Raw genomic sequence first — 13,150 nt, forward strand, 5'->3', positions numbered from 1 at the left:
ATAAAACCAGTTCCTCGATTTAGTACAGACACTTCAGAGATATTGTGAGTTTGACTCCAGACCATCACAATAAAGTGAATGTTGCAAAGTGAGTCACGTGGTTTTTTGGTTTCCTAGTGCACATAGAAGTAGTGTGTATCCTATACTGTAGTCTACTATTAAGTGTTCAATAGCAGTATGTCTAAAATAATATATCCATTCCTTAATTTAAAATTTATCTTGCTAAAAAATGCTAATAATCATCTGAGCCTTCAGTGACTTATAATTTTTTTGCTGGTGGAAAGTCTTGCCTCAATGTTTTTGGCTGCTGACTGATCAGGGTGTTGCTTGCTGAAGGTTAAGGTGGCTGTGGCAATTTCTTGAAATAAGATGACAATGAAGTTTGCTGCATCAATTGAGTCTTCCTTTCCTGAATGATTTTCTCGATAACATGTGGTCTTTGATGACATTCTACCCACGGTAGAAATTCTTTCAAAATTGGAGTCAATCCTCTCAAACCTTGCCACTGCTTCATCAAGTAAGTTGATGCAATATTCTAAACAAAATCCTCTGTTGTCATTTCAATAACATTCACTGCATCTTCACCAGAAGTAGATTCTGTTTTAAGAAACCATTTTCTTTGCTCATCCACGAGAAGAAGCTCCTCATTCATTCAAGATTTATCAGGAGATTGCAGCAATTCATTCACATCTTTAGGATCCACTTCTAATTCTAGCTCTTTTGCTATTTCCACCACATCTTTAGTTAATTCCTCCACTGAAGTCTTGAACAGCTCAAAATCATCCATGAAGGTTGGAATCAACTTTTTCCAAACTCCTGTTAATGTTGATATTTTGACCCCCTCCCATGAATCGTGAAAGTTCTGAATGGCATCTAGAATGGTAAATCCTTTCAATTTAGGCTTTCAATTTACTTTGTCCAGATCCATCACAGGAATCACTATCTATAATAGCTTTAGCCTTACAAAATGTACTTATTTTAAGACTTTTTTTATTTCAATAGATTTTGGGATACAAGTGGGTTTTGGTGACATGAATGACTTGTACAGTGGTGAAATCTGGGATTTTAGTGCACTCATCACCCAAATAGTGTACATTGTACTCAATATGTAGTCTTTATCTCTACCCTGCTTCCACCCTCCCCATTCTGAGTCTCTAAAGTCCATTATAGCACTCTGTATGTCTTTGCATACCATAGCTTAGCCTCCACTTAAGTATAAGTGAGAACAGATGGTATTTGGTTTTCTATTTTTTAGTTACTTCACTTAGAATAGTGGTCTCAGCTGCATCAAAGTTGCTGCAAAATACATTATTTTGTTCTTTTTTATGGCTGAGTAGGTATTCCATGGTGCATATATACATTCCCACTCATTAGTCAATGGGCATTTAGGTTGGTTCCATATCTTTGCAATTATGAACTGTGTTGCAATAAAAATATGTGTGCAGGTGTCTTTTTGATATAATGACTTCTTTTCCTTTGGGTAGATACCCAGTAGTGGGATTGCTGGATCAAATGGTATATCTACTTTTAATTCTTCAACAAATCTCCATGTTGCTTTCCATAGAAGTTGTACTAGTTTACATTCTACCATCAGTGTATAAGTATTCACCTTACAAAATGTATTTCTTAAATAATAAGGCTTGAAAGTTGAAATGACTCCTTGATCCATGGGCTACAGAAGGATGTTGTGTTGGCAGGCATGAAAACAACAGCTTTCTCCTCGTACATGTTCATCAGAGTTCTCGGGTGACTAGGTGAATTGTCAATGAATGGTAATATTTGAAAATAATTTTTTAGCATAGGTTTCAACAGTGAGCTTAAATACATTAAGTAAACCATACTATAAATAGATGTTCTGTCATCCAGGCTTTGTTGTTCCATTTCTAAAGCACACAATTTAGCTTAATTATTAAGAGCCCTAGGATTTTCAGAATGGTCAGTGAGCATTGGCTTCAACTTAGTCACCAGCTGCATTACCCACTAACAAGAGTCAGCCTGTCTTTTGAAGCTTTGAAGCCAGGCATTGACATCTCCTCTCTAGCTATGAAAGTACTAGATGGCATTATCTTCCATTAGAAGACTGTTTTATTTACATTAAAAATCTGGTGATAAATGTAGCTACTTTCATCAGTGATCTTAACTAGATCTTCTGGATAACTTGCTGCAGCTTCTACATCAACACTTGCTGCTTCACCTTGCACTTTTCTGTTATGGAGATGGCTTCTTTCCATATGAAACAATCTCTGCTAGCTTCAGATGTTTCTTCTGCAGCTTCTTTACCTCTCTCAGCCTTCCTAGAATTGAAGAAAGTTAGGACCTTGCTACGAATTAGGCTTTGGCTTAAGGGAATGTTGCAACTCGTTTGATCTTTTATCCAGACCACTCAGGTGTTCTCCCTATCAGCAAGAAGGCTGTTTCACTTTCTTATTTGTGTATTCACTGGTGTAGCAAGGTTTTTTGTTTGTTTGTTTGTTTGTTTTTTTTGAGACGGAGTCTCGCTCTGTCACCCAGGCTGGAGTACAGTGGCGCAATCTTGGCTCACTGCAAGCTCCGCCTCCCGGGTTCACGTGGTGTAGCACTTTTAATTTCCTTCAAGAACTTTTCCTTTACATTTACAACTTGGCTAACTGACAACAAGAGGCCTAGATTTCTGCCTACCTCAGCTTTAGATATGTCTTTCTCACTAAGGTTAATCATTTCTAGCTTTTGACTTAAAATGAGTGTCTCGTCCTTTTATTTGACTCCTTTTTATTTGAACACTTATGGGTAATTGTAGGGTTATTAATTGGCCTAATTTTAACATTATTATGTCTCAGGGAATAGGGAGGCCTAAGATGAGGGAGAGAAATAGAGAAAAAACTGACCTGTGGAGAACACACACAATATTTATCAATTAAGTCTGCCGTCTTATATGGGTGTGGTTTGTGGTGCCCCAATATAATTACAATGGTAACATCAAAAATCCCTGATTACAGTTCACCAAAAGAGATATCACAATAATAATAATAATAAAGTTTGAAATGTTGTGAGAATTACCACAATGTGACAAAGACACACAATGTAAACATGTGCTGTGGAAAAAACAGTACCTGTAGACTTCGCTCAGTGCAGGTTTGCCACAAACCTTCAACTTGTGAAAAATGCAATATCTGCAAAGCACAGTAAAGCAAAGCACCGTAAGCAGGTAAACCTGTATTCCTCTACTGTAAGTTTTAGCATTCAGTAAAATTTAAGTAAAACACATCTGGGACTCTTGATTAATCAGATATTTTTTCTCTCTTAGAAGGAACACTTGAATGATGACCAAATAGACTTACAGTAGGGAGAAAAATAAAAAGTAACTTTTATCTTACATGTTTTATGGCCATCAAAGAATCAGCCTAAACTTCTATATATTCCCTAGCTCTACTTGTACTATTGTGTAGTTCAACAGCCAGCTTCCAACAGCTGCTGCTTCTCCAAGTGGGTGGTGTGTGGGAAGGGGCAGGGCAAATGATTCTATGGAACATTTAGAGTTGTGATGTGCACGGTGATCAAGGCTGTGAAGGCTACAAAAGAAGTAAAGATAAGACTTCTCGGCTTGAGAGATTGTTGATTTTCCTAAGGGGCTGCTTCAGATGCCTGAAAAGTTTATTAAATAGTTTGATGATCTACAATTAAGTGCTTACTAAACTATACATTGAGGACACTTCAATGAGTGAAACATGAGTGTAGCTTGAGGAATCTGGTATAGTTTTGTGAGCCTTGTTTTGAAAAGATCTAAGATGGCCAGCAGATACATATTTATGGAGGGCTTTATAGGTGCATCTGCCTGGAATACTGTTACAGATCTGTTTATCTTAACTGAAGAAAGATATAGTGGAAAAAGATCATTAGAAGAATCTGGGAGGTTAGAAAATAGTATGAGAAAGGACTCATCTATTTCATCTTGAAGGAGTTTGGTCGTTTGTAACTTTCAAGAAATTTATTTACATCATTAAATTTATTGACATAAAAGTTTTCAAAAGGTTTTATTTTTGCTTTCAATGTCTGAAGGAGCTGTAATGATGTCTTCTCTACATTCCTGTCACTAGTAAAACTTGTATCTTATTTTCTTTATAAGTATAGTTAGGATTTTATCTTTTCAAATAATGACATTTGATTTTTAAATTGTTTCTATTGAGTTTCTTTTATCAATTTCCTTGATTTACACTCTTCTTTGTTTTCCTCATGCTACTTACTTTGTGTTTAATTTGCTTTTTAATTTTAGCTGCTTAAATTGAAGGCCGATATCAATGATTTTATACCTTTATTCTTTTTTCATATACAGTTTGAAATAATAAATTTCCTTCTCAACATAGCTGTATTAGTCTATTTTCATACTGCTATAAAGAACTGTCTTGAGACTGGGTAATTTATAAAGGAAAGAGGTTTAATTGACTGACAGTTCAGCATGGCTGGGGAGGCCTCAGGAAACTTACAATAATGGCAGAAGGCAAACGGGAAGCAAGGACCTTCTTCACAAGGCAGCAGGAAGGAGAAGTGCTGAGCGAAAGGGAAAAAGCCCCTTATAAAACCATTAGATCTCATAAGAACTCACTCACTATCTTGAGAACAGCATTGGGGAAACCACCTCCATGATTCAATTACCTCTACCTGGTCTCTTCCTTGACACCTGGGGATTATGGGGATTATGAAATTACAATTCAAGATGATATTTGGGTAGGGACACAAAGCCTAACCATATCAATGGTTTAAATGGTTTCTGACAAATTTTGCTTTGCTATATTTTATTATCATTTAATTTAAAATTTTTCTAACTTTACTAGTGATTTCATCTTTGCCTTATAGGTTATTTAAGGGTGTATGGCTTAATGTACAAGTATTTTGGAATTTTCCAGATATATTTCTATTTTCATTTTAATTTAACTCCATTTTGATCAGAGAACTCACTCTACATGATTTCAATTGCTTTACATTTTCTGAGATTTATTGTGTTACCTAAAATATACTCTTTCTTTAAGAATGTTCCATGTATACTTGAATATATATTGTTGGGTATAGTGTTTTATAAATATTAATTGTGTTAATATCACTGATATAGTGTTTTTTTAAGTTTTCCATGTCCTTAATAAAGGCTTTGTTTACTTAGCATATCAAGCACTGAGAGTTAAGTGTTAGGATCTCTAATGATCTTATATAATTTTAATACTAGAAATTGAGGACAAGATGGCAGATAGGACACCAGGCTAATGTGCAGCTGCCACTTGGATGGGCAGAACAGTGTGTGGAGACTTGCACTATGAGCTTTTGCTCCAAGAACCTCTGCAGGAACATACCAGGAAAACCAAAATAATTCATAGATCCTTTGAAAGAAGTGGCATCCTGTTGCAAATTCTGTGAGACAGACAAAAAACTGTGAGTTCCCAAAGTGAGAAGGGGAAATCTGCCACTGAACACACATGCCCACTGGGGAATCTGAAAATCCAGATTATGGGGGAAGGATTTAACCTTACTTAGAGCTGAAACAGATTTAAAGAGCCGTGCAAAATATAAAAGTAGAAGCAGCAGTGGAAAGAGCCTTGTAGGTGCTCCCAGTCTCCAGCCTGAGCCCAGGTAAGCCATCCCTGACTGTATCTCACAGGGGCCCTCGAGGGAGACAGCCAGCGGAATTAGGGAGGAGTCGCAGGATGAAAGAAGCTTTCAACTGAAATTAGTAATAGTTTTGAAAGGGTACACATTTTCTTGAGCAGAATCTGGAGGTCAAACATGAACTGCTGCAGATACAAGTGCAGGAGCCACCACTGACAGTGTGGGCAGATGGGGAGGGGCGATGTTTGGAAGCTGTGCTTTCTTTCTCAGTGGGGAAGCTCAGGGTCTCGGGCAAGGTCTGAGCAGGGCACTGCAAGAGTGACATGAGCCTTGCCAACTGCCTGGGACCTAAGTGAGGCGTCTCACTACCAGCTATCCCCCACTTCTCTGGAAAATAACCCCATTAACCTGAGAACCACCTCCCCCATCCCCCTCAGTGGCCACAGCAAGCCCTGCCCAAGAAGAATCTGAGGCCAGACCCACCTAACACTGCCCCCACCTGATGAAGTTGTTTTTTCCCATTGTTTCATAGGCCCTATGAGATTTATGTTTTAAGGAGGTTCTATTTTGGTGTATTTCAAGGTTTTATTTAAATATTTAGAACTCCTTTTAGCATTTCTTGTAGTGCTGGCTTGGTAGTGGCACATGACAACTTCACTGCTCACATAACCAGCATTTGAGAAAGCCAGAACACGAAACATATCTACAACTGACATGGTTTGGCTATGTCCCCACCCAAATCTCATCTTGAATTCTATCTTGTCGTGGGAGGGACCTGGTGGGAGGCAATTGAATAATGGGGCAGGTCTTTCCTGTGCTGTTCTCATGATAGTGAATAAGTCTCACAAGATCTGTTGGTTTTATATAGTGTAGTTTCCCTGCACAAGCTCTTTTATCCTGTCTGCCACCATGTGAGATGTGACTTCCACCTTCCACCATGATTGTGAGGCCTCCTCAGCCACGTGGAACTGTAAGTCCATTAAATCTCTTTCTTTTGTAAATTGCCCAGTCTTGGGTATGTCTTTATCAACAGCATGAAAATGGCTAATACTAAAACCAAAGACTCTCAAAGTCTACTTCACTCCCCTGCAACCTCCACCAGAGCAGGTGCTGGTATCCAGGCTGTGAGACCTGAAGACAGATTACATCACAGGACAATTTGCACAGTCCCCACCATCAACAAGGGGAGCCTGGGGGTCCAGCTTGGTGGCTAGACCCAGAAGAGCAATAACAATTACATCAGTTCAGCTCTCAGGAAGCCCCATCCCTAGGGGAAGGGAAGAGCATTACATCAAGAGATCATCCTGTAAAACAAAAGAATCTGAACAGCAGGGCTAGAGTTTCAGAACTTTCTACTGAAATAGTCTGTCCAAATGAGAAAGAACCAGAAAAATAATTCTGGTAACATGACAAAACAGGGTTCTATAACACTCCTAAATGATCTCACTAACTCCCCAGCAATGGATCGAAACCAAGAAGATCTCTGAATTGACAGATAATGGATTCAGAAGGTTGATTATTAAGCTACTCAAGGGGATACCAGAGAAAGGCGAAAACCAACTTAAAAACTTTAAAAAAAATACAGGATATAGATGAAAAATTCTCCAGAGAAATTGATATCAAAAATTAAAATAATCACAACTTCTGGAAATGAAAGATACACTTAGAGAAATGCAAAATAGACTGGAAAGTTTCAACAGTAGAATTGAACAAGTAGAAGGAACTTCAGAACTCAAAGATAAGGCATTTAAATTAACCCAATCAGACAAAGACAAAGGAAAAAGAATTTTAAAAATGAACAAAGCCTCCAAGAAGTTTGGGATAATGTTAAACAACCAAAACTAAAAATCATTGATGTTCCTGAGGAAGAAGAGAAATCTAAAAGTTTGGAAAACTTATTTGAGGGAATAACCAAGGAAAATTTCCCTGGCCATGCTAGAGATCTAGACATCCAAATACAAGAAACTCAAAGAACACCTGGAAAGTTTATCATGAAAAGATCATCATCTAGGCCCTCAGCCATTAGCTTATCTAAAGTCAAGACAAAGGAAAGAATCTTAAGAGTTGTGATGAAAAAGTATCAGGTAACCTATATAGGAAAACCTATCAGATTAATAGAAGATGTCTCAGCAAAAACCCCCAAGTGAGAAGGGATTGGGGTCCTATCCATAGCCTCCTTAGACAAAACAGTTATCAGCCAAGAATTTTGTATCTAGTGAAACTAGGCTTCATAAATGAAGAACAGATAATGTATTTTTCAGACAAACAAAGGCTGAGAAAATTTACCACTACCAAGCCAGCACTACAAGAAATGCTAAAAGGATTTCTAAATATTTAAATAAAACCTCGAAATACACCAAAATAGAACCTCCTTAAAACATAAATCTCATAGGGCCTATGAAACAATGGGAAAAAACAAGGTATTGAGGCAACAACTAACACGATGAATAGAACAGTACCTCACATCTCAATACTAACATTGAATGTAAATGGCCTAAATGCTCTGCTTAAAAGTACAGAATGGCAGAATGGATAAAAATCCACCAACTCAAGTATCTGCTATCTTCAAGAGACTCACCTAACACATAAGGGCTCACATAAACTTAAGGTAAAGAGGTGGAAAAGGTATTCCACACAAATGGAAACCAAAAGTGAGCAAGTGTAGCTATTCTTATATCAGACAAAACAGACTTTAAAGAAACAGAAGTTAAAAAAAGAAAGGACAAAGGGGTACATTATATAACAATAAAAGGATTAGTCCAACAGGAAGATATTATAATCCTAAATATATATGCACCTAACACTGAGCTCCCAATTTTATAAAACAATTGGTACTAGACCTAAGAAATAAGATAAATGACACCACAATAATACTGGGGAATTTCAATACTCCACTGACCGCACTAGACAGGTAATTAAGGCAGAAAGTTAACAAAGAAACAATAGACTTAAACTATACCCTAGGACAAAATGGACTTAACAGATTTTAACAGGACATTTTACCCAACAGCTGCAGAATGTACATTCTTTTCATTGGCACACTTCTTTCATTGGCACACACATAGGTCACTTCTTTTGTGACCTATTATATGGTCATATGGTCTATCTTTGAGAACATTTCCATTGAGAATGGGAACACTCTCAAATATTCCCATTGAAAATGGAACATACTCAAAGATAGACCATGTGATAGGTGACAAAAGAAGTCTCAATAAATTTAAGAAAATTGAAATTATATCCTCTCAGACTATAGTGGAATAATACAGAAAATTAATTCCAAAAAGAACACTCAAAACTATACAAATACATGACAATTGGCTGGGTGTGGTGGCTCATGCCTGTAATGCCAGCACTTTGGGAGGCTGAGGCAGGTGGATCACTTGAGACCAGGAGTTTGAGATCAGCCTGGCCAACATGGCAAAACTCTGTCTCTACTAAGAATACAAAACAATAGCCAGGCGTGGTGGCACATGCCTGTATCCCAGCTACTTGGGAGGCTGAGGCAGGAGAATCGCTTGAACCCAGGAGGTGGAGGTTGCAGTGAGCTGCGATTGCAACATTGCACCCTAGCCTGGGCAACGGGAGCAAAACTCCGTCTCAGGAAAAAAGAAAAAGAAAAGAAAATAACCTGATCTTGAATGATCCGTGGGTCAACAGTGAAATCAAGAAGAAAATTAAATAATTATTTGAACTGAATTATAACAGTGACAAAACTTAGCAAAGCCTCTAGGAAACAGTAAAAGCAGTGGTAAGAGAAAAGTTCATAGCATTAAATCCCTATATCAAAAAGCCTGAAAGAGCACAAATAGACAATATAAAGTCATACCTCAAGGAACTATAGAAACAAGAACAAACCAAACTCAAACCCAGCAGAAGAGAAATAACAAACATCAGAGCAGAACTAAATGAAATTGAAACAAACAAACAGAAACAACACAAAAGACAAATGAAACAAAAAGCTGGTTATTTGAAAAGATGAGCAAAATTGAAAGACTATTAGCAAGACTAACCAAGAAAAGAAGAGGGAAGATCCAAACAAGCTCAATTAGAAATGAAACAGGAGATATTACAACCACTGCCACAGAAACACAAAAGATCATTCAAGGCTACTATGAACAACTTTATGTGCACAAACTAGAAAATCTAGAGGAGATGAATAAATTCCCGGAAATATACAACCCTCCTAGATTAAATCAGGAAGAAATAGAAACTGTGAACAGTCCAATATCAAGTAGTAAGATTAAAATAGTAATAAAAAAAAGTTAACAAAAAAATGTCCAGGACCAGGTGGATTCACAGCTAAATTCTATCAGACATTCAAAGAAAAATTGGTCAATCTTACCGAAACTATTCCAAAAGATAAAGAGGAAATTCCCCCTCAAGCATTTTACAAAGGCAATATCACCCTAATACCAAACCAGGAAAGGATATAACAACAAAAAAGAGTAAACTACAGACCAATATTCATGATGAACATAGATGCAAAAATCCGCAACAAAATACTAGCTAACCAAATCCAACAGCATATCAAAAAGATAATACCCCATGAACAAGTGGATTTTATACCAGGGATACAGGGATAGTTTAACATACACAAGTCAATAAATGTGATACATCACATAAACAGAATTAAAAACAAAAATCATATGATTATCTCAATAGATGCAGAAAAAGCATTTGACAATATCCAGCATCCCTTTATGATTAAAACCCTTAGTAAACTTGGCATAGAAGAAACATACCTCTAGGTAATAAAAGCTACCTATGACAAACCCACAGCTGACATCATACTGAATGAGGAAAAGTTGAAAGCATTCCTCCTGAGAACTAGAACAAGACAAAGATGCCCACTTTCACTGCTTCCATTCAACATAGTACTGGAAGTCCTAGCTAGGGCAATCAGACAAGAGAAATAAATAAACGGCACCCAGATTGGCAAAGAGGAAGTCAAACTCTCACTGTTCGCCAAGGATATAATTTTTATACCTAGAAAGCCTAAGGACTCATCCAAACAGTTCCTAGATCTGATAAATTAATTCAGTCAAGTTTCAGGATACAAAATCAATGTACACAAATCAGTAGTACTGCTATACACCAACAACAACCAAGCTGAGAATCAAATCTCTTTTACAACAGCTGCAAAACAAAAAACAAACAACAACAGAAACGACTTAGGAATATACCTAACCAAGGAAGTGGAAGATCTCTACAAGGAAAACTACAAAACACTGCTGAAAGAAATCATAGATGATACAAACAAATGGAAACACATCCCGTGCTCAGATGGGTAGAATCATTATAGTGAAAATGACCATTCTGCCAAAAGCAATATACAGATTTAATGCAATTCCCATCAAAGTACTATCATCATTCTTCACAGAACTCAAAAAAAAAATCCTAAAATTCATATGATAAATACCCTGCATAGCTAGCCAAGGCAAGATTGAGCAAAAAGAACAAATAGAGGCATCACATTATCCAACTTCAAACTATACTACAAGGCTCTAGTTACCAGATCAACATGGTACTGGTATAAAAATAGGCACATAGACCAGTGGAACAGACCACGCAGACCAAGGGAACCCAGAAATAAAGCCAAATACTTACAGACAACTGATCTTTGATAAAGCAAACAAGGACATAAAGTCGAGAAAGAACACTCTATTCAACAAAAGGTTCTGGGATAACTGGCAAGCCACATGTAGCAGAATAAAACTAGGTTTTCATCTCTCACCTTATATGAAAATTAACTCAATATGGATCAAAGACTTACATCTAAGGCATAAAACCAGAAAAATTCTAGAAGATAACATTGGATGTTGGCTTAGGCAAAGAGTTGCCTTCTAGATGTTGGCCTAGGCAAAGAGTTCATGACCAAGAACCCAAAAGCAAATGCAACAGAAACAAAAATAAAGAGATGCGATCTAACTAAACTAAAAGGCTTCTGCGTAGCAAAAGAATCAGCAGAGTAAACATACAACCCACAAAGTGGAAGAAAATATTTGCAAACTATGCATCCAATAAAGGACTAATATCCAGAATCTGCAAGAAACTCAAACAAATCATCAAGAAAAAAATAATATTTCCATCAAAAAGTGGGCAAAGGACATGACCAGACAATTCTCAAAAGAAGATATACAAATGGCCAATAAACACATGAAAAAATGCTCAACGTCACTAATTATCAGGGAAATGCAAATTAAAACTATAATGAGATACCATTCTACTCCTATGAGAATGGCCATAATTTTAAAAGTCACAAAATAATAGATGTTGGTGTGGATGTGGTAAAAAAAGAACACTCTTACACTACTGGTGGGAATGTAAACTAATACAACCACGATGGTAAACAGGGTGGAGATTCCTTAAATAACTAAAAATAGAACTATCATTTGATCTAGCAATCCCACTACTGGGTATCTACCCAGAGGAAAATAAGTAATTATATGAAAAAGATACTTACACATGAATGTTTTCAGCAGCACAATTCACAATTGCAAAAATGTGGAACTAGCCCAAATGCCCATCAACCAACAAGTGGATAAAGAAAATGCGGTATAGATACACCATGGGATACTATTTAGCCATAAAAAAGAACAAAATAATGTCATTTGCAGCAATCTGGATGGAGTCGGAGACCATTATTCTAAGTGAAGTAACTCAGGAATGAAAAACCAAATATCGTACGTTCTCACTTAATAAGTGGGAGCTAAGCTATGAGGATGCAAAGGCATAAGAATGATATAATGGACCTTGGGGACACAGGGAGAAGGGTGGAAGGGATTGACAGACAAAAGACTACACATTGGGTATAGTGTACACTGCTCGTGTGACAGGTCCACCAAAATCTCAGAAATCACCACTAAATAACTTGCCCATGTAACCAAAACCACCTGTTGCCTAAAAATTATTGAAATAAAATAATTTTTTTAAAGTATCATTAATTATAATTTATATAATTTTAATTTCCCTTTAGTTCTGCCAGTTTTTGCTTCTGTTACAAGGTGTATGGCAATAGGATTATAATGTATTATTGATGAATTTTTTTTAATTTTATGAAGTGTTTATCTTTAGTAATTCCTGTTTGAAAGTCTACTTTGTCAGACATATCGTTACTTCAGCTTTGAATGATATTGTTATAAATGATACTTTACTATGAATGATGCTATAAATATTTGGCTATAATGTTTACATTATATATATTTTCTATAATTTTACTTTTAATTTATATGTGTCTTTACATTTAAACTGCACTTCTTTTAAAAATATATAGTTGGGCCTTGATTTTCTTAAAGTTTAATTTGGTAATCTATGCATTTTAATTAGTTTTTAATTTATATACAAGAGTCATTGCTCTAGTTAGGTTTAATCTATAATATGCTACTTACTTTGTAATTGTCTCATTTTTTTCATTGTGTATTGTTTTTCTTATTTCATTTTTTTCCTTTCCTGCATTCTGTTGGCTTGAGTATTTGTTTAGTTTCCCATAATTTTCTTCATCAGCTTTAGCTATATCATTGATATGATTTGGCTATGTCTCCACCCAAATCTCATCTTTAATTGTAGCTCCCATAGTTCG

The 13,150-nt window shown here is 36.5% G+C and overlaps 1 long non-coding RNA gene across 3 annotated transcripts in view; it reads right to left on the minus strand.

Moving 5' to 3' along the window:
- The window catches only part of LOC131381711 (uncharacterized), a 126,055-nt gene that overhangs the window by 111,367 nt on the left and 1,538 nt on the right, over positions 1-13,150 (minus strand). For all 3 annotated transcript variants that reach the window (XR_009210600.1, XR_009210598.1, XR_009210599.1), the window contains exon 2: positions 3,090-3,149. This is a non-coding gene — a long non-coding RNA (uncharacterized LOC131381711). The remainder of the gene's footprint in view (positions 1-3,089; positions 3,150-13,150) is intronic.

The sequence above is a fragment of the Hylobates moloch genome, unplaced genomic scaffold (genome assembly GCF_009828535.3).
Source record: "Hylobates moloch isolate HMO894 unplaced genomic scaffold, HMol_V3 SCAFFOLD_17, whole genome shotgun sequence".
In the NCBI taxonomy this organism is placed as follows: domain Eukaryota; kingdom Metazoa; phylum Chordata; class Mammalia; order Primates; family Hylobatidae; genus Hylobates; species Hylobates moloch.